Here is an 18,987-nt window from a genome sequence, read left to right as displayed (position 1 = left end):
TGAGTGGAGGCAAAACTCTGAACCACCTGCTGTAGGCACCAAACATCCTTCATCTTTATAAAACCAAACACAGACAGACTCATTACAGAGCATGTTAAAAGCGATCAAGGTTGACTATCAGGAATAGAAAGCTCTTAACTTAAGAGAAAACAGGAAACCACAGAGGCCAGCAGGGAAGCTGAGGCCATACCCTCTTGTGATATGAGGTCAGAACAGAATGGAGAACTACCATGAAATACTGTACAACTGAAAACTGAGGCTGTGTCATTGTGCTATCTTAGCACAGTAGTATGTGGCAGTATCTGCAGTGTCCACACTGGTAATCTGGAGGAATGCTTGATTGTTGGAGGTGTCTTTGGAGATTTTGAGCTGGCTCTTCAGGGATGGGTTGTAGCGCTTACTATCATCCCACCAAATGTTTGCCAGCCACTCCAGACCCTTCCCAGTAGACTGGCGAATCCAGCCTACACCTATACCATAAGTGCTCAGTGAAAACCCAGAGAAAGAACAAGTCAGACTGAGAGTCTGGGAGGGCTGCAATATCCCATGGCCAGACTCTTTCAGAGTGACCTGGGACAGGACATCTGTGAAGAAAACAAAGCAGATGGTAAGGTTGAAATATGGTGAGAATAGAAAAGTTCATCCATTAGGAACCCTTATCACTCACATGCAGGGACAGTCAGCAGCAGGAATGAGGAAGTAAGCCTGTCCATGGCTGCACACTAGTGACTACACAGGCCCAGCTTTGGTTTTTCAACCCAAGGTTGGGTGGATCCAGGAGAGATTTGCATTCCCTCACCAGGTGCTCACTCTGGTGGTATACTTATGTTTTAGGACTTAAGAAGTAGCAGTCTATGATGGGAGACACAGAAGCCCTCAAGACAGTTCATTTCTGCTTCCAATGGAGAGTAGGTAACATAAAAGACCAGGTTCCTCAGTACACAACATTTCTGGTAAGTGATGTTGTGATTCAGTAGGATTAAGAGAGACCCTAACTCTAACATGAAGAGTTCTGACTCTGTTCACTCATCTAGGAATCACTTCATCATGGAGGACAGATGAGGAGCTCAAAGTGAAGATTTTACTCATACCTTGATGACACTCTGTTTCTAGGGCCTGTGTGAGTCTTATCACTATATAGTTTTCTGCAGATTTGGTACAGTAAGTGCAGACTTCTTGCATAGTGTAAGAGTATATGCCATCTCAAGCTGGCAACTATGAATATTATAATTCCATGAAAGAGTGATTTCATTGACTTTACTGATGTGTTAAGTTCCTCGATAACATATTTGAGATTTTTATTAAAAAAATAATTAGTACCTTCATCTTTATACTGACCTGTATTTGTGACAACCTTAAAATCAACAGCAGAAAACATAAACCCTAAGCAGGAAGTTTATTCAACTCTCTCAGTTGTTGATGATCTTGGAAGGAGGTACAGTGAGCAGAGGATGCTGGAAGGTTACAGCTCACAAGGTTAAGGTATTTATTTCACTACCTGCATAAATCTTAAAATACGATGTATTCGTCTTTGTTCTTATCACTATCAATGGTTTAGAACTTACAGAGAATAAGATTTGCCTTACTTCGGTCAACTTCATGCAGTGGCATGTTGGCATGAACATGATTGAGTATATGGGAAAAAAGCTTGAGTAGATGACTGATTTCATTAAAGAAATCTACACCAAAAGCTATCTAGCTCCTTTTATGAATAAAAGAACTTCATATTTTCAAATGTTTGAAAGATAAAAATATCAAGGCATGCCCAAACCATAAAATAAGTACTTAGCACAAAGATGTATCAACACTAGAAAGAGAAAACAATCCCAGAATGCTGAGTGTCATCTGAGGCCCTGAACCCTTAGGGTTAGATGTACAGTAAGACCTGCACTAACACTTGGGTTCCTTTTCCAGGGAGCTGTCAATGGTAAAATGACTTTGTATTTATGAGAATATTGTGTATCTCGAAATAGATTTTTTGACATTGTCTCCATGACACTCATAGATCATCACGTACAATCTCCTCAGGCAGGAGGAAGGGCCCACAGAAGGCAAAGATCCTGCAATGGATGATGCAGAGGCTAAGTTGCCAAGTTTGGATTAAAGGACCAAAAGGTAAGAGATAAAAGTGCTGCTGGTTCCTCAATATTCAAAAGTCAGACAACAGACTCTTCAGAAGAGAGAACATCATATATAACCAGGAACACAAATGTTGCATCTCAGATTTGTCCATGGGGGGCATAAATGTGTGATGTTGTCTTAAGTCTGTGATATGAGCTGCTATGGATGGAGATATTTTTCATGAGGTTTTAAGATGTGCTTGAAGTAATGCTGGGTCCAAGTCTATAAATGTACAAACAAAGATGTGAACAATATGGTACAAAAATTATAATACATAAATAAAAGCCAACAAGATTTATACAAATTTATATCTAAAGCCCCATGCCAATTAGGGCTAAAAAATTAGAGCATATTACTCTAAATTTGGTCACATTAACTCATTCACTTAGGTTATTTCACTGACAAACTTTACAGCTTTCAAAATTCCTAGACTGTTTATGTATTTCTATCAGTACCATAAGCATTGCTGGGTCTCCATGTTCATTACAAGGACATGTGAGGAGACAATTGCTGCACACTGAACATGTGTTAGCTAAGACGGAACTACCTTCAGACACTCTCAAGCACTTGGATTGACAATGACGGTGCTACCTTGTGATTCATGTGAGGAGGGCGTGTTATATTTTGATGAAGTGAGTAATGGGATTCCAGATATGCACAGAGTAAAGCAGCACCAGACATTCCTTTAGATGACATGTAAAGTCTGCTGCCAGAGGCAGGATCTAATCTCATGAGGTATAAATGGCATCCAGCCAGAGGAAAGAAAGTGAATCTCTTATCAGAGATTATTAGGAATCTCACATATATCTCCAGTGGGCTGGAATTCTAAAATTCTAACAGTGGACAACTGGTTCTTGACAAGCTAAATAAATGTTTTAATAGTAAATTTGAAAAGTAGAATGAATACAGTACACACACCTAGTATATCACAACACATTGAAGGACTCTCATCCCAAAACACAAGACAGAGAAATGAAGAAGCTGGTGGCAGGTGAGGTTCAGAGTGCTGTGAACAGGGAAAGGTGGTCTGGACATCCAGATGTTGTAAGAAACATTGTCTGTATTCATGTGTAATTGGCAGTAGAATGGTATAGATGTCACCTCTTCACTACCTTCAGAATCCTCTTTCCCCAAGTCACAGAAAAGTATATTAGAGCTTAATATTAGTAATTTTTTACAAAATGTTTTAGGGGAAAATATGAAGAAAAGCAAGTGATGAAAATTAAACTGTAAAAATTCCAGACTCTGAATATAGGCCCAGCTTCTCTTCCTCTCCTTCCCCTGAGGTAAGAGCTTCACATGGCAGTGGGACCAGGTCTCCTACATCTTCCCAGCAGAGCAGCATGGGTCAACATTGTGGATGGAACATCAAGGACTGTGTTCCCAAGTCACAATCAATCATATTTTCCAACTGAGAAAATCCCTCCTGCAAGTGGAAAGAAGCTACAGATAGATTTACAGATGCAGCTGACAGTCATGATGACTGAATGTTTGACACATCATGTCTGAAATTTCTATCATTCTGTCATTTGTATATGTAATTGGTTTTTGGCCTTTCAATAATGTTAATTTGTAATGAATAAAACATTTGCACAATTACTTAACAAGAACTTTTACTGGCCCAAATTTGTAGTCTTCACACAGGAACTCCGTCACATTATTTTATGGTCTCTGATATTGTGTGATGTTAGGAAATGAAGCCTCAGAGTCTCCTAGGACTGACTCACTCTCCAGATGTTTCTCTGCACCTTTTACCATTTCTCTCCTGGTGAAAATTAGATCTATCCCACCCCCCGCTTGACCAGAGCATCATCAAAGGAGGTTGTTTTGGAGCACACTGGGAACTTGCTCACTGGGTCTCCTGCACAGTAATAAAAAGTTGTGTCTTAGTGGCCGCAGAGCTCTGCTTCAGAATGAACTAGTTGTTGAATGGGTAAATTGACATTCTGATGAGTTTTTCATTGACAGCTCCACATTTTATATGGACTTTATCCTCTTCTTTCAGGGCACATAAGTTCTTTCTGAAGGTGAACAGCCACTAGGAGGTTCTCACCTCCCAACAGTCATGAGCCATCAGTATTGAAGAGCGAAAATTAGTATTGTGTCAGAATCTATGTAGACTTTTGATTTTACTGTTTGTTTTATAAAATTATGAATGCAAAAATTATACATAAAGGTTTAAAATGTTATATCTCTTTGATGAATTGTTCTGTTTATCAATATGCAATGACTCCTTTAATTTCCTGTAATTAATTTTAGTTGAATCTTTAGACTGATATGAGATGACTACACAAGTTTTTACTATGTTTTCCACTTGCTTAATTTTTTTCATCCTTTTATAAGTTTTTGATAAATGTGTTTTCTGAAGACAGAATATAACTTTTTTTTTAATCTAGTTCATTTATTGTATCTTTTTGATGATGCATCAAGGCCGTTTACATTAAAGGTGAGTATAAAAACAGGTTTGCTATTTCCTATAAGTTGTTGGGTAGTTTTTTGTTTTCTAGAATATTGTTTTGTAGGAAGAAGAACTTATATTAAAATCTGGTTCCCTAATTGGATCTTGATTTGGTTAATAAAGAAGGTGGAAGCCAATTGCTGAGCAAAGGGAAAGCTGGGACTTTCACGTGCCAGAAGGAAGGGAAGGGAGCAATTCAGGTCAGGCTTTGGAACGAGAAGAACACAACAAGCCTGTAAGGTTTTAGGGCAGCCAACACCAGTGGCCTCCAACACCAGCAGATGGCTGATATAGGCTAGCTGTTAAGATTAGTGCACATTCACTTTGGAGACTGTCTGGCAAAGATCTTGAATAGATTCCCTTAATTCATGTGTATTGGTGTTGCTCTTCTGTGTGATTGTTAGTTCTTTTGAATAGTAAGACTCCAATTTCTTTCCGAGATATCTCATCTATTTCTGTAATTTTTAGTTCTCTCAGATAGGAACTGGCTGGTTGATATTGTGTCTCAATTAATGGTTGTGTTGTAGGTTTTGTATTATTTCCTTGTGCTTTGTATATCTGTTGAGGTGTACATGTTTTGATATCTTCAGATCTTTTTGTGATATTTGGGTTTATATGTCTCTTCTTGGAAGAAAATCTGCAGAAAGTTCAGGACTGGGGAAAATGATGTTGATTATCATAAAAAGTTGATGAACTTATGTTAGCTATGTATTAAAATGTCTAAGGTTGGGGCCATACACTAAGCACCGAGGTAACTATGTGGTGTCAAACCTGGGCGTCCCTGAACACTATGAGCCTGCTGGACTCAGAGTAACAGCAAACTTCATACCACATGAAGTTCATTTACTATCAGGAGATTGGGTTTAGAGATAAAAGACCTAAAGTTGTCTGAAATCACAAGTTCTGCGGTGACATTTTGCACTTCAGAGATCAGAATTCTACACCTGTATTGACCTCAGATACCACTGCAACCAAAGCTCCATTCTACTAGTAGAATCTGGACACACTGAAGCCAAAGTTTGATCATTGCAGTGAGTTCTTAGAAAATTTCTGGAAATATGACCACAAACAGATATTCTGTCTCTCAGAAGCCAGATGTTTCATAGAGCTTGAAATTTCCCATAATATTATTTCAAATTGGTATGCATGAATCTGTGATTGCTCCTCAATAACTCTCACCAAATCTAATGCAAGAACTCTATGCTTTATCCAAAGTATTTTTATTGATCTTCTGTGGGAGTTTTTCACACATGTTCCATGCTCACACCTGAGTACACATCACACATACTAACTAGACTTCATGTGAAATTACTTTTTTAGTTTTACTTTGTTTTTTTTATTTTTTGTATTTTTAAAATTTTTTATTGGTTATTTCATTTATTTACATTACAAATGTTATCCCGCTTCCCAGTTTCCCCTCCACAAACCCTCTCTCCCCTGGCCCTTCCCCTGCTTCTATGAGGGTGCTCCCCCACCCACCCATGAGAAATTACATTTAATTTACATAAATAACACAAATAGTGCTGAGGGCTGCCCCAGTTTTTGAAAGTTTGGAGCTGAGTTGAAACAGACAGACGAAAGACAGATGGTCTCTAGCCTTGTAACAATCTCTAACTGTACTGGGGGCTGGATGCTGACGGCTTCTGGAATTTTAATACACTCTTGTTTATTCTGTGCCTGAAAGCCACTGGATTCTTTTCTTTTTAACTCTCTGTGCTTTATTAAACACTGAAAACTTAACTCTTTATACTGGTCTGTGCTTCAACGAGCACTGAAAACCTAACTCTTTATGCTTGACTTAACACTGGAGGAACATAACTTTTTGTAACTGTCATGTGCTTCAATAATTAAAAAAAAAAAAAACTCAAAAAACCCTTAACTCTTAATAGAACTCATTTGTCAATTCTTGATCTTAGAGCATAAGCCATTGGTGTTCTGTTCAGGAACTTTCCCTCTGTGCCTAGGTATTCGAGGGTCTTCCCCACCTTCTCTTCTATTAGTTTCAGTGAAGGTTTTATGTGAAGGTCCTTTATCCACTTGGACTTGAGCTTTGTACAAAAAGATAAAAATGGATCAATTTGCATTCTTCTACATGCTGACCTCCAGTTGAACCAGCACCATTTGTTGAAAATGCTGACCTTTTTCCACTGGATGTTTTTAACTCCTTTGTCAAAGATCAAGTGACCACAGGTGTCTGGGTTCATTTCTAGATTTTCAATTCTATTTCACTGATCTTCCTGCCTGTCTCTGTACCAATACCATGCAGTTTTTATCACTATTGCTCTGTAGTACAGTTTGAGGTCAGAGATGGTGATTCCCCCAGAAGTTCTTTTATTGTTGAGAATAGTTTTTGCTATCCTGGGATTTTTGTTATTCAAAATGAGTTTGCAAATTGCTCTTTCTATTTGTATAATGAATTGACTTGGAATTTTGATGGGGATTGCATTGAATCTGTAGATTGCTTTTGGCAACATGGCCATTTTTACTATATTAATCCTGCCAATCCATGAGCATGGGAAATCTTTCCATCTTCTCAGATTCTTTTTTGAGTTCTCTCTTCAGAGACTTTAAGTTATTGTCATACAGATCTTTCACTTGCTTGGTTAGATTCACACCAATGTGCTTTATATTATTTGTGACTATTGTGAAGGATGTCATTTCCGTAATTTCTTTCTTGGCCTGTTTATCCTTCAAGTAGAAGAAGGCTACTGATTTGTTTGAGTTGATTTTATATTCAGCCACTTTGCTGAAGTTGTTTATCAGGTTTAAATCAATTTTATTTGATATTAGAATGGCTACTCTAGCTTGTTTCTTGGGACCATTTGCTTGAAAAATTGTTTTCCATCCTTTTACTCTGAGGTAGTGTTTGTCTTTGTCACTGAGGTGTGTTTTCAGTATGCAGCAAAATTCTGAGTCCTGTTTATGTATCTAGTCTGATAGTCTACCTCTTTTTATTGGAGAATTGAGTCCATTGATGTTAAGAGATATTAAGGGAAAATAATTGTTGCTTCCTGTTCATTTTATTATTAGAGGTGAAATTATGTTTCTGTAGCTATCTTTTGGGGGGTGTTGTTGGAAGATTACTTCCTTGCTTTTTCTAGGTTGTAGTTTCCCTCCTTGTATTGGAGTTTTTCATCAATTATCCTTTGAAGTGCTGGATTTGTGGGAAGATATTGTGTAAATTTGGTTTTGTTATGGAATATTTTTGTTTCTCTATCTATAGTGGTTGAGAGTTTTGCTGGGTATAGTTGTATGTGCTGACATTTGTGTTCTCTTAGGGTCTGTATGATATCAGTCCAGGATCTTCTGGCTTTTATAGTCTCTGGTGAGAAGTCTCGTGTAATTCTTATAGGTCTGCCTTTATATGTTACTTGACCTTTTTTCCTTACTGCTTTTAGTATTTTTTTTGTTTTGTACATTTGATGTTTTGATTATTATGTGACAGAAGGTATTTCTTTTCTGGTCTATTCTATTTGGGGTTCTGTAGTCTTCTTGTGTGTTTATGGACATCTTTTTCTTTAGGTTAGAGAAGTTTTCCTTTATAATTGTGTGGAAGATATTTACTGGTTCTTTAAGTTGGGAATCTTCACCCTCATGTATACCTATTATCCTTAAGTTTGGTCTTTTCATTGTGTCCTGGAATTCTTGGATGATTTGGGTTAGTAGCTTTTTGCATTTTGCATTTTCTTCTACAGTTGTGTCAATGTTTTCTATGGTATCTTCTGCACATGAGATTCTCTCTTCTTTCCTTTGTATTCTGTTGGTGATGCTTGCATCTATGACTCCTGATCTCTTTCCTAGGTTTTCTATCTCCAGGGTAGTCTCCCTTTGAGATTTATTTATTGTTTCTACTTCCATTTTTAGATCCTGGATGGTTTTGTTTAATTCCTTCACGTGTGTGTGTGTGTGTGTGTGTGTGTGTGTGTGTGTGTGTGTGTGTGTTCTTGCAATTCTTTAAGGGACTTTTGTGTTTCCTCTTTAAGGGCTTCTTCCTGTTTACCTTTGCTATCCTGTACTTCTTTAAGGGAGTTATTTATGTCCTTATTCAAGTCCTCTATCATCATCATAAGAAGTGATTTTAATTCTGAATCCTGCTTTTCTGGTGTGATGGGCTTTCCTGGGCTTGCTATGGTGGGAGAACTGGGTTTTGATGATTCCAAGAAACTTTGGTTTCTGTTGCTTACGTTCTTGCTCTTACCTTTCACCATCGGGTTAACTCTAGTGCTACCTGCACTCATTATCTCTGACTGGAGCCTGTCTTTCCAGTTATCTTGCTTGTGTTGGAACTCCTCAGAGTCCAGATGTCTCTGGGATCCTAGGATCCTGAGCTTCTGGGTGGAAAAACTTCTGAGATTCAGGCCACCTATGGGATTCTGAAATCCTGCCTCTCTGAGTGCAGTTGTTCCTCTAAGATGGCTCAGGATATGGTGTCTTCATGGGAGCAGACCAGCTAGGTCTTTGCTGCTCTGAGTGTAGTGGCTCCTCTAGAATGGCTCAGGATATGATGTCTTCACAGGAGCAGACCAGCTAGATGTCTGCCCCAGCCTAAAGGACCAAGCAAGGGGCAGAAGGTAAGTGGTATTCCAGAGAGGTGGGGTTTGGGTAGCTGATGAGTCTTGGGTGCCCCAGCTCCCAGTTGTATGCCTGGGGCATAGGGTAGTGGGAGAGGGTTCTTACCCACTGCTCTGAGTGCAATGGTTTCTCTAGGATGTCTCAGAATATGGTGTCTTCATGGGAGCAGACCAGCTAGGTGTCTGCCCCAGCCAAAAGGCCAATCTGGCTTTTCTTAATCAGCCACCATGTTGCCAACTAGCCTAGGACTGCAGCCAGTAGTGCCTGTGGCTATAGTGCCTCTGCTCAGCTTGGGCCGTCCACTCAGGCAGTCAGAGACACTGGCCCTGCAACCCACAAGACAACAGCATGGGAGATGGCTCTGCCAATCTACAACAGTGTCTTCACAATGCTTGGCTGACCCCGGCCATCCCACCATTCATGTGGACTCAGTACAATTGAGACTCTAATACTTAGATTATCTAAAGGCTTTCTTTACATGTTTGGTAATGGTCAATAACAAGATGCCCATACAATCAGAAGCATAACCCAATACCCAACCTAAATATCCCAAATACCTTTGACTGCTAGAAACACACACACATCTTCTTCCATGTTACCCTCTCTCTCATCCCTCTCCCCCAGCTCCTCCTCTTTTTTCTCCTCTTCCTCTCCTTACTCCTCCACTTTCTCTCCTTACTCCTCCCACCTTAGCTCCTCCTATATATCACTCTTCTTGTTAAAATAAAAAAAACTCTTCCTCTCAAAATACAATTAGAGCACAATTATACCAATTTGTATCAGTAAGGTATAAGATAGACCTACTACCCAGTCCATCAATTTTGTCAGCTAAACAGAACCTCCATCATCTTTCCTAACTAAAAGACTTGGTTCTGAATCTGGGTTTTTTTTCCTGGCTTTATAATGAATGTCAGCTGAAAACCATCCTCTAAAATCTGTTTTCCCAAAGTAAATACTGTGGATTGGCTATGAGACTGTAAGACTTCAACCCTGTCAAAAATCGAGAATAACTGAATTAACTGAAATTATGGTAGGCACAATGCATAGCTTCTAAAACTTATCCAATTTATTAGAGACCTCTGAACACCTGGACGGTCCCAATACTTCAAAATATCATTTTTAGCCTTCTGGCCCTGGATCATCTGACAGACCTAGTAATGCAGAATTATTAAGGGCTGATTACCCTGCTTGGCAGATATAATCAGTCGACTATTCCACAAGTGTGTCCTTTTCTGGACAGTAATTTGTCTGCAGATGGAAAGAGTCAATTCTTGTCTAGTGGCTGCCTCACCACAACTGGAGTAACTCCAAAGATGCCCAATTTCTTCTTAGAATCCAAGACAAGGAAGCTGTCAGGAGCAGACAGCTCTCTAATCAAAACAACATTTATATAGGAATGTTTGTAACATCAATTCTGTGGACTTCTGATGTTTTGAAAACCATCTACATAAGGCAATCTAGACTGTTGTTCATTAACTGCTCTCAGCTATTTCTAATCAAAATCTAGAAAACACCCTAACAATAAACTCAGAGCCTTGATTTTGCTATAGGCCCTAACTCACAGGCTAACTATCTCAGATAAGTTAAAAAAAATTAAAGGACTGGGTCTAAGCCTTCTACCCACCAATTTTGACTTCATAGAAGGAAATATACCAATGGAACCCTTGACTTTGAAATCAAAATAAATTTTGTATCATTTAAGAAATTGTATCTTCAGTTTAATAACAATTATACAGATTTCTACCAATGGGTTATGGCTATGTAATCAATTCTCGCTACTCCTCCCTGTTCTAATAAAACCATTATTTTTCCCTAGAATGGCAGCCTAATATTGACCACCTCAGTTCCCAAACCCAGGAAATAGGGGCACCGACTCTTCATTAACTTCTTCAAGCTGAATTTGGGCATTGAGATATTAGAAAACAGGGGGGGGGGTAAATTGATAAGCCTCTGATGTCTGTGTCTTCACTGCATCCAGCTGAAATTCCATGACATCAAAGGTTCGAGCAGGTCTACTCAGCTTGTTTGATGCGTAGATACACCAAGGCTGTGTATTCTGCAATATACAATTCTCAAAACAAAATTTAGTATCAAGATTATTTTTGTTTGAATTCTAGAATCTAGTCTTCTGGTGGCCAGCCTCTCTCATGTGTAATCCATATAATTCTGAGAGGTAGAAATATCTTAATTATCTCTTCTGAAAACACACAGACTAAACATTTCTCCAAAAACAGCATCCTCTGAGCCAAAAACCAGAAAATACCTCAATCATCTCTTCTGAAAACACACAGACAAAACCTTTTTCCAAAAACAGAAATCCTTCAACCAGTAACCAGAAAAATCTTTATCTTGACCCCTTTTGCAGAGGAAAAATACAACCAAAAAACTGAAAATCACACTCATCTTGAAAATAAAATCAACTTAATAACAAAAATACTGCATGTGCCTATTCTTTAGGCCTTCCATATTTTTCCAAGCCAGAAATGAACCCAGAATTCCCATGGGGCCCACTTTAGACAGAACCCAAGTCTCCTGTGAAGCAATATCACTTTATATCATCTGAATACAGCTAATTTACACTCTCTTTCTGTTCAGCCCTCTGCCTGGAACAGTTTTTTTTTATTTATACCATCTATTTTTTTTTGGCTCTGTACTCCAGAAAAGCTTCCATTTATACACTGTACTTTTTACTTTAGAGCCAGTGACAATTTTCCCTATCTAAGTTCTAAACCACAGGTGATAATCCCCACATGATTTGGACAAATCTGTTTATAAATCTTTCCTAAAAGCAAATAATCCCTATATTTTAACTTTAAATTTGAATCAGTAACTGCTCCACAACAGAGGCTTATTTATTTAGCTCTCTTGGCTAAAAGTATACCTGTCTACCTATGGTTCTTCACCTAGAGCCACAGACAATTTTTTTTATCTATCTTTGTTCTGAACCACCCAGTCTGACATGAGCAGTAACATATTCATGCAGCCAGTATGATTGCAGGGCTCAGATATAGGGAGAAGTAGGTCTTAGTTATCTGGAGAAGATTACTGATGTCTCAGGCTGTGATTTTAAGTTGTTTCTACATTATTGTCAATGATGTTCTCAAAATCATCCTCTTTCCTAGTGGCAGTTGGATCCAACTCTAATGGTTGCTGTTTGTAATAAGCTGCAATTAGGCGATATCAGGTCATTGTTCCATTCATCAGGCTGCACCTCATCAAGAGCAGCTGAGGACAGAAGGACAACAATGAGTCTTGAGCATCACCCCATGTATTCATGTATGAATTCCTGAAACAAACACACACAGAAATCACTAGAAAAAGAAGGAATCATTGTGGTACTAACAGAAAAGTTCCCACTTCAAAAAGAAATTATATTGTAAAGGAAGTAGGGATCAATGAAATGTATTCTGAAACTCATTTTTCTTTGCCATTGTGCATGTGCATCCATTTAGTGGGATGATGATAGAGAGAAAATTCCCAAGATAACAATTCTAATGGGTCATGCATATGTGTGCTTTTAAAGCTTTATCTCTACTTGTGTAGCTTTCTGATCCACAGTCCTCTTATTTCCAGGCAGGACATGTGTTAATAAAGCTTTTCAGGAGTTGATGTTTCACTAATAAAGAATACATTTGGAATATTATCCTGGCATTGAGAGAAATGAATAGCACTGTGTGGGAATACGTGTATATATGTTAACGATCTGAAGTATAACTACTCATATTAAAACAAAACTACATACTATGTGAATTAAGAATATTCATATATATTGTGTTCTAAGTTAGAGTTCATGACCTGGATGCACCAAATGTGGCAGAATAGAAAGAGGAGGATCTGTTCAATGCGTGTTCTATCTTCCATACCTGGTCAGAATCCATGTGATGTCCTATGAATTGTCAGTTCAAATGGCAGCATCCTTGGGGAATAAGTAACTTCTGACTATAGATAAACAGCTAACACTAATCTCTGGAAGATTTGATTGATTTTATCTTGGCATTTCAGAAGCCCTGATTTGCTGGGTCATGTCTATAATGCTATACTTCATACTGAAATATATGGGATGCTGATGGCTCAGTAGGTTGCAATGCACAAGTGTGCATGCCTATGTAAGTAGTATGGAATTACATAGACATCCTCCTTTTATAATGCTATCTATTTACAAATGTCTGGGCTCCTTACAATGTAATAGATAATATGAGATTATTCTCCTACGTTAAAATAATATGAGAATCATAGTACTTACTGATCTGGTGCAATGTCTATGTAACTGCAGGAGCTTTCATTGAATACAAGGAAAGATTGGTTTCTAGCATTTCTTTATTCCCCCATTTCACTGGGTATTATTTTTCCTTTTCCTCTAGTTGGGTCCTCTTTTCTTTGATGAAAAATTGCTAGCAGTTCCTTTTGGAGCTGTCTATATTTCACAGTTGTGAACACCACTTAAAGGACTGGGCATCATTTTCACTATTCCAGGTCCATTTGCAGGGAGTATTGTGTCTGGAAACTGGCTCACATCTTCTCACTCTGATTCCTTCACAGATTGATAAAACGTGGTCTCCTCAGTGGTCAGATATATAAGATGCAGGAATATCTATTTTAGAGATGATTTAGGGAATCTCTAGAATATTCACTCTGTAACTTAACTGTGAAATCACTTATTGACAAATCCTGCAGCTCACTGATCTGAAACAATGTCCTGAATCACCATCTAGAATTACTAAACAGTCCTCTACAAAGCACTGAGAATCACTGTCACACCCATTATCACAAGGACTGTAAAATTGGTCTTGTATCATTATGGTTAGTGTTCAGTAATATTCATGTGATTATAGGGAAGGATATTGGGAATGAGGAAGAATGTGAGTTTGAAATCAGTGATGAATGCATATCGCTGCAACCCCCACCCCACCTCCAAATCTCATAAAAGGACCTGGATAATTAAAAATATTTGGTGAGAGTATTTCAATATATCCAGATGGTGGTGGCAGATAACTTTAATCCCATAATTCAGGAAGTAGGGACATGTGGAGCTCTGAGTTTGAGCCTAACTTTGTTTACAGAGATAGTTCCTGAAAAACCAGCACTATACAGAAACTCCGTCTGGAAAAACAAAGCAAAGCAAAAAAGTATTTTAACAGCAATTTTGGTCATGTCCTAGGAATTAGATATTGATTGTGTGATCGACCATTTCTTTTCCAAAGTTATTGACATAATTATGGTAGATAAATGTACTCACATTGATACCAATATGGGTATAAGTATATAGTTTTATGATGCCTGCCCTAGCTCTGAATAAAAACACTAAGACTTATATTTATTGATTATAGCTTTAAGTCTTACCTTACTCTTGCTCCCATCTAGCTCTTATAACTTAAATTAATCAATCTATGTCAATCTTAAATTCTGTCAAATAGTTTGTTAGTTACGTCTCCTTCAGTACTGGCCTGCTTATTCCTTTGCATCTGGCTGGTGATATCTGCTCATGTCTTGATGTTGTCATGAAGGAGACAGAACAATAAGGTGATGGAAAGTGATATATCACGTTCATTCTCTCTGTCTCTGTTACTATCCACCCCATCTCTCTTGTTGCACACACACATACATACATAAACATATACACATATACACATGTACAAACTCAAAAAAAACCACAAAATCTGAAATGTAACTATTATAGACGACAGGGTTTATAGCTATATAGATCATTACATTTCTAATCTGATATCATACAAAGTGCCTCCAGTACTATGAACACTAATCAATAGGAATGAAACTTCCACTTGGGCACAAGCTCAACTTCCCTGTGTTCAGTGAGATATATAAGTGCTGTCTTGAACAATTTGGTGTTAAAATTAGCTTGTGGAGAGCAACCAATAGACTTCAGAACAGCCTGAATTATTTGTGAGTATCGATGGACACACCTTGGTCAATGACTCAATTTGAGAATACTCATCCAGTAATTCCCATCATCACCATATACAGCTGTGTAGTGAAGGAGAACATTACAATAACTTGGAATCTTCTGCTGTGGGGATTTGAAGCCTAAGACTGAGTGGAACCATAGCTCTGAACTACCTGTTGTAGGCAACAAATATCCTTCAGCTTTATAAAAAACTGAAGACAGACTCATTTATGAACATCATAATAGGGACCTAGGGTGAAGAGCAGGAATAGAAAGCTCTTAACCTAAAAGCAAACAGGAAACCACAGAGGCTGACAGGGAAGCTATGGCCACACCCTCTTATGATACAAGAGGAAGGAACAGAACTGAGAACCCGCCTGAAATATTGTACAGCTGAAAACTGAGGCTGTGTCAATGTGTCATCTTAGCACAGTAGTATGTGGCAGTATCTGCAGTGTTCACACTGGTGATCTTGAGGAACACCTGGTTGTTGGAGGTGTCCTTGGAGATTGTGAGCCTGCTATTCAGGGATGGGTTGTAGTACTTATCATCATTCCACCAAGTGACTGCCAGCCACTCCAGACGCTTCCCTGAAGACTGGCGAATCCAGCCCACACCTATACCATAAGTGCTCAGTGAAAACCCAGAAAAAGAGCAAGTCAGACTGAGGGTCTGGGAGGGCTGCAATATCCCAGGGCCAGACTCTTTCAGAGTGACCTGGGACAGGACATCTGTGGAGAAAAAGAAAAAGGAGAAGGTAAGATTGGAACAGGTGAGGATAGAAAAGTTCATCCCTTAGGAAGCCTTGGCACTCACATGCAGGGACAGTCAGCAGCAGGAATGAGGAAGTAAGCCTGTCCATGGCTGCACACTAGTGAGTACACAGGCCCAGCTTTGGCTTTTCAACCAAAGGTTGGGTGGATCCAGGAGAGATTTGCATTCCCTCACCAGGTGATCACACTGACAGTTTACTTAAGTTTTAGAACTCAAGAGTTATGAGACTATGGTGAGAGATTCAGGAGTCCTTAAGAAAATTAATTTCTGCTTCCCACAGAGAGTAGGTAACACACAAGAGCAAGTTCTTTAGTACACAACACTTCTGGTGAGTGATGTTGGGAGGCAGAAGAATTGAGAGAGACCCTAACACTAACATGAAGGGTCCAAACTCTGTTCACTCATCTAGGAATCACTTCCCTATGTTTTTCCATGAAGGACAGATGAGGAGCTCAATGGGGAGATTTTACTGCTACCTTAATGACACTAGGCTTTTGAGTGTCTTATCACTACATAGCTTTCCACAAAATTGGTACAGTAATTGTAGACTTCTTGCACACTGTACGGGTAATGCCATCTCAAGCTGGCAACTATGAATATTATAATTTTATGAAAAAGTGATTTCTTTGACTTCACTGAGGTGTCAAGTTTCTGACTCACATATTTGAGATTTCCATTTATCCAACAATCAGTAGCTTCATCTTTATACTGGCCTGTATTAATGACAACTTTAAAATAAACAAAAAAACATAAACTCTAAGTAGGGAGAAGTTTATTCAATTCTCTCAGATGCTGATGATCTTGGAAGGAGGCACCGTGGGCAGAGGATGCTACAAGGTTACACCTCACAAGGTTAAGGTACTTATTTCACTACCTGCATAAATGTTAAAATACAGTGTATTCATCTTTGTTCTTATCACTATCAATGGTGTAAAACTTACAGAGAATAAGATTTGCCTTACTTTGGTCAACTTCATGCACTGGCATGTTGGCATGAACATGATTGAGTATATGGAAAAAAAGCTTGAGTAGATGACCGATTTTATTAAAGAAGTCTACACCAAAAAAAAAAAAAATTCAAGCTCCTTTTATGAATAAAACATCTTCATATTTTCAAATGTTTGAAAGATAAAAATATGAAGGTATATGCAAACCATAAAAATAAGTACTTAGCACAAAGTTGGACCAACACAAGAAAGAGAAAACAATCTCAGAATTCTGAGTGCCATCTGAGGCCCTGAACATTAGGGTAAGATGTGGAATAAGACCTTCATTAACACTTGCGTTTCTTTTTCATGGTGTTGTCAATGTTAAATGACTTTTCATCTATAAGTAAATTATGTATCTTGAAGTAGAAGAATTTCTGATATTGACTCCATGAGACTCAAACTTCATCACGTACAACCTCATGAGGCAGGAGGAAGGGCCAATAAAAGGCAAAGATCCTGGACTGGATGTCACAGAAGCTAAATTGCTGGTTTGGGTGAAGGATACAGAGGGTGAGAGATGCAATTATTGCTGGTTCCTGATTATTAGAAAGTCAGACAACATTCTCTTCAGAAGAGAGAATATCATCTCTCGGGGAACACAGATTTTGCATTTCAGATACTTTGTCCATGGAGGGCATAAAAGTATGATGTTTTCTTAAGCCTGTGATATGAGCTGCAATGGATGAAGACAATTTCCTGAGTTTTTCAGATGTGCTTGAAGTAATTCTGAGTCCAGGTTCAGAAATGTGCAGACAGAGATGTAGACAACACTGTACAAAAATTAAAATACTGAAACATAATCCAAGAAGTTTTTATACAAATTTATACTAAAGCACTCTGCCAATTTAAGGCTCAAAAGTTAGAACATATTACTCTTAATGTGGATCACATTAACTCATTCACTTAGATTATTTCACTGATATACTTTTCGGATTTCAAAATTTGTGTATTCAGGTAACTCAGCTAGAGAGCCAATTTCCAACTCAACTAGAGTGTTTTATGTGTTTCTAATCAGTGTTGTCAGCATTGCTGGGTCTCCATGTTTATCACAAGGACATGTGAAGAGACAAGCACTGCAGACTGAACATGTGTTAGCTAGGATAGAACTACCAATTAATCTTTCAGAAACTCTCAAGTACTTGGATTGAAAATGATCTATTGTATTGCTAGACCCTCAACCTAGATCTGACCTTAAAACATCCATGTAATTAAAATGGTATAAAAGCAAAAGGAGGAGGGGAATGGGATGGGGGTCTAGGGAGGGGAAATGGGGAAAGGGGATGACATCTGAAATGTAAATAAATTATCCAATAAAAAAAGAAGATGATGATACTACCATGCATTTCATGTGAGGAGGGCGGGTTATATGTTGATAAAGTAAGTACTGGGATTCCAGATATGCACAGAGTCTGAGCAGCACCAGACATTCCTTTAGATGACAGGTAAAGTCTGCTGCCAGAGGCAGGATCTAATCTTATGAAGTGTAAATGGCATCCAGACAGAGGAAAGAAAGTGAGTCTCTTATCAGAGATTATTAGGAATCTCATGTATTTCTCCAGTAGGGCTGGAATTCTAAAATGCTAACATTGGACAAATGGTTCTTGACAAGTTAATAAATGTTTTAATAGTAAATCTGAAGAGTAAGATGGATACAGCACACACACCTAGGACATCACAACACATTGAAGGACTGTCATCCCAAAACACAAGACAGAGAAATGAAGAAGCTGGTGGCAGGTGAGGTCCAGAGTGCTGTGAACAGGGAAAGGTGGTCTGGACATCCAGATGTTGTAAGGAACATTGTTTGTATTTATGTGTATTTGGCAGTAGTTTGGTATAGATGTCACCTCTTCACTACCTTCAGAATCCTCTTACCACAAGTCACAGAAAAACCATATATTAGAGCTTAATATTACTAATATTTTAAAAATGTTTATGAAAATATACAGAAAAGGGAGTGATCAAAATAAAAGGAATTGTAAGGAATTCCAGAGTCTGAATATAGACCCAGTTTCTCCCTCTCTCCTTGCACTGAGCTGAGGGCTTCATGTGGCTGTGGGACCAGGTCTCCTACACCTGCCCACCAGAGATGCATAGGTTCCACATTGTGGGTGAAACATCAAGAACTATGTTCCCAAGTGAAAATCAATCATATTTTTCAACTGAGAAAA

The 18,987-nt window shown here is 38.5% G+C and overlaps 1 long non-coding RNA gene across 1 annotated transcript; it reads left to right on the top strand.

The window, feature by feature from the left end:
- The first annotated feature begins 856 nt into the window (after positions 1-856).
- On the top strand, positions 857-3,734 carry LOC143436599 (uncharacterized). Its single transcript, XR_013106509.1, has 3 exons — positions 857-1,482; positions 2,006-2,115; positions 3,408-3,734. It is a non-coding gene; the product is annotated as an uncharacterized LOC143436599 (long non-coding RNA).
- Positions 3,735-18,987: the final 15,253 nt, after the last annotated feature.

Source organism: Arvicanthis niloticus, chromosome 23, assembly GCF_011762505.2.
Source record: "Arvicanthis niloticus isolate mArvNil1 chromosome 23, mArvNil1.pat.X, whole genome shotgun sequence".
In the NCBI taxonomy this organism is placed as follows: domain Eukaryota; kingdom Metazoa; phylum Chordata; class Mammalia; order Rodentia; family Muridae; genus Arvicanthis; species Arvicanthis niloticus.
Note: the sequence above shows the minus strand (reverse complement) of the source record. Positions and strands in the feature narration are given on the sequence as shown.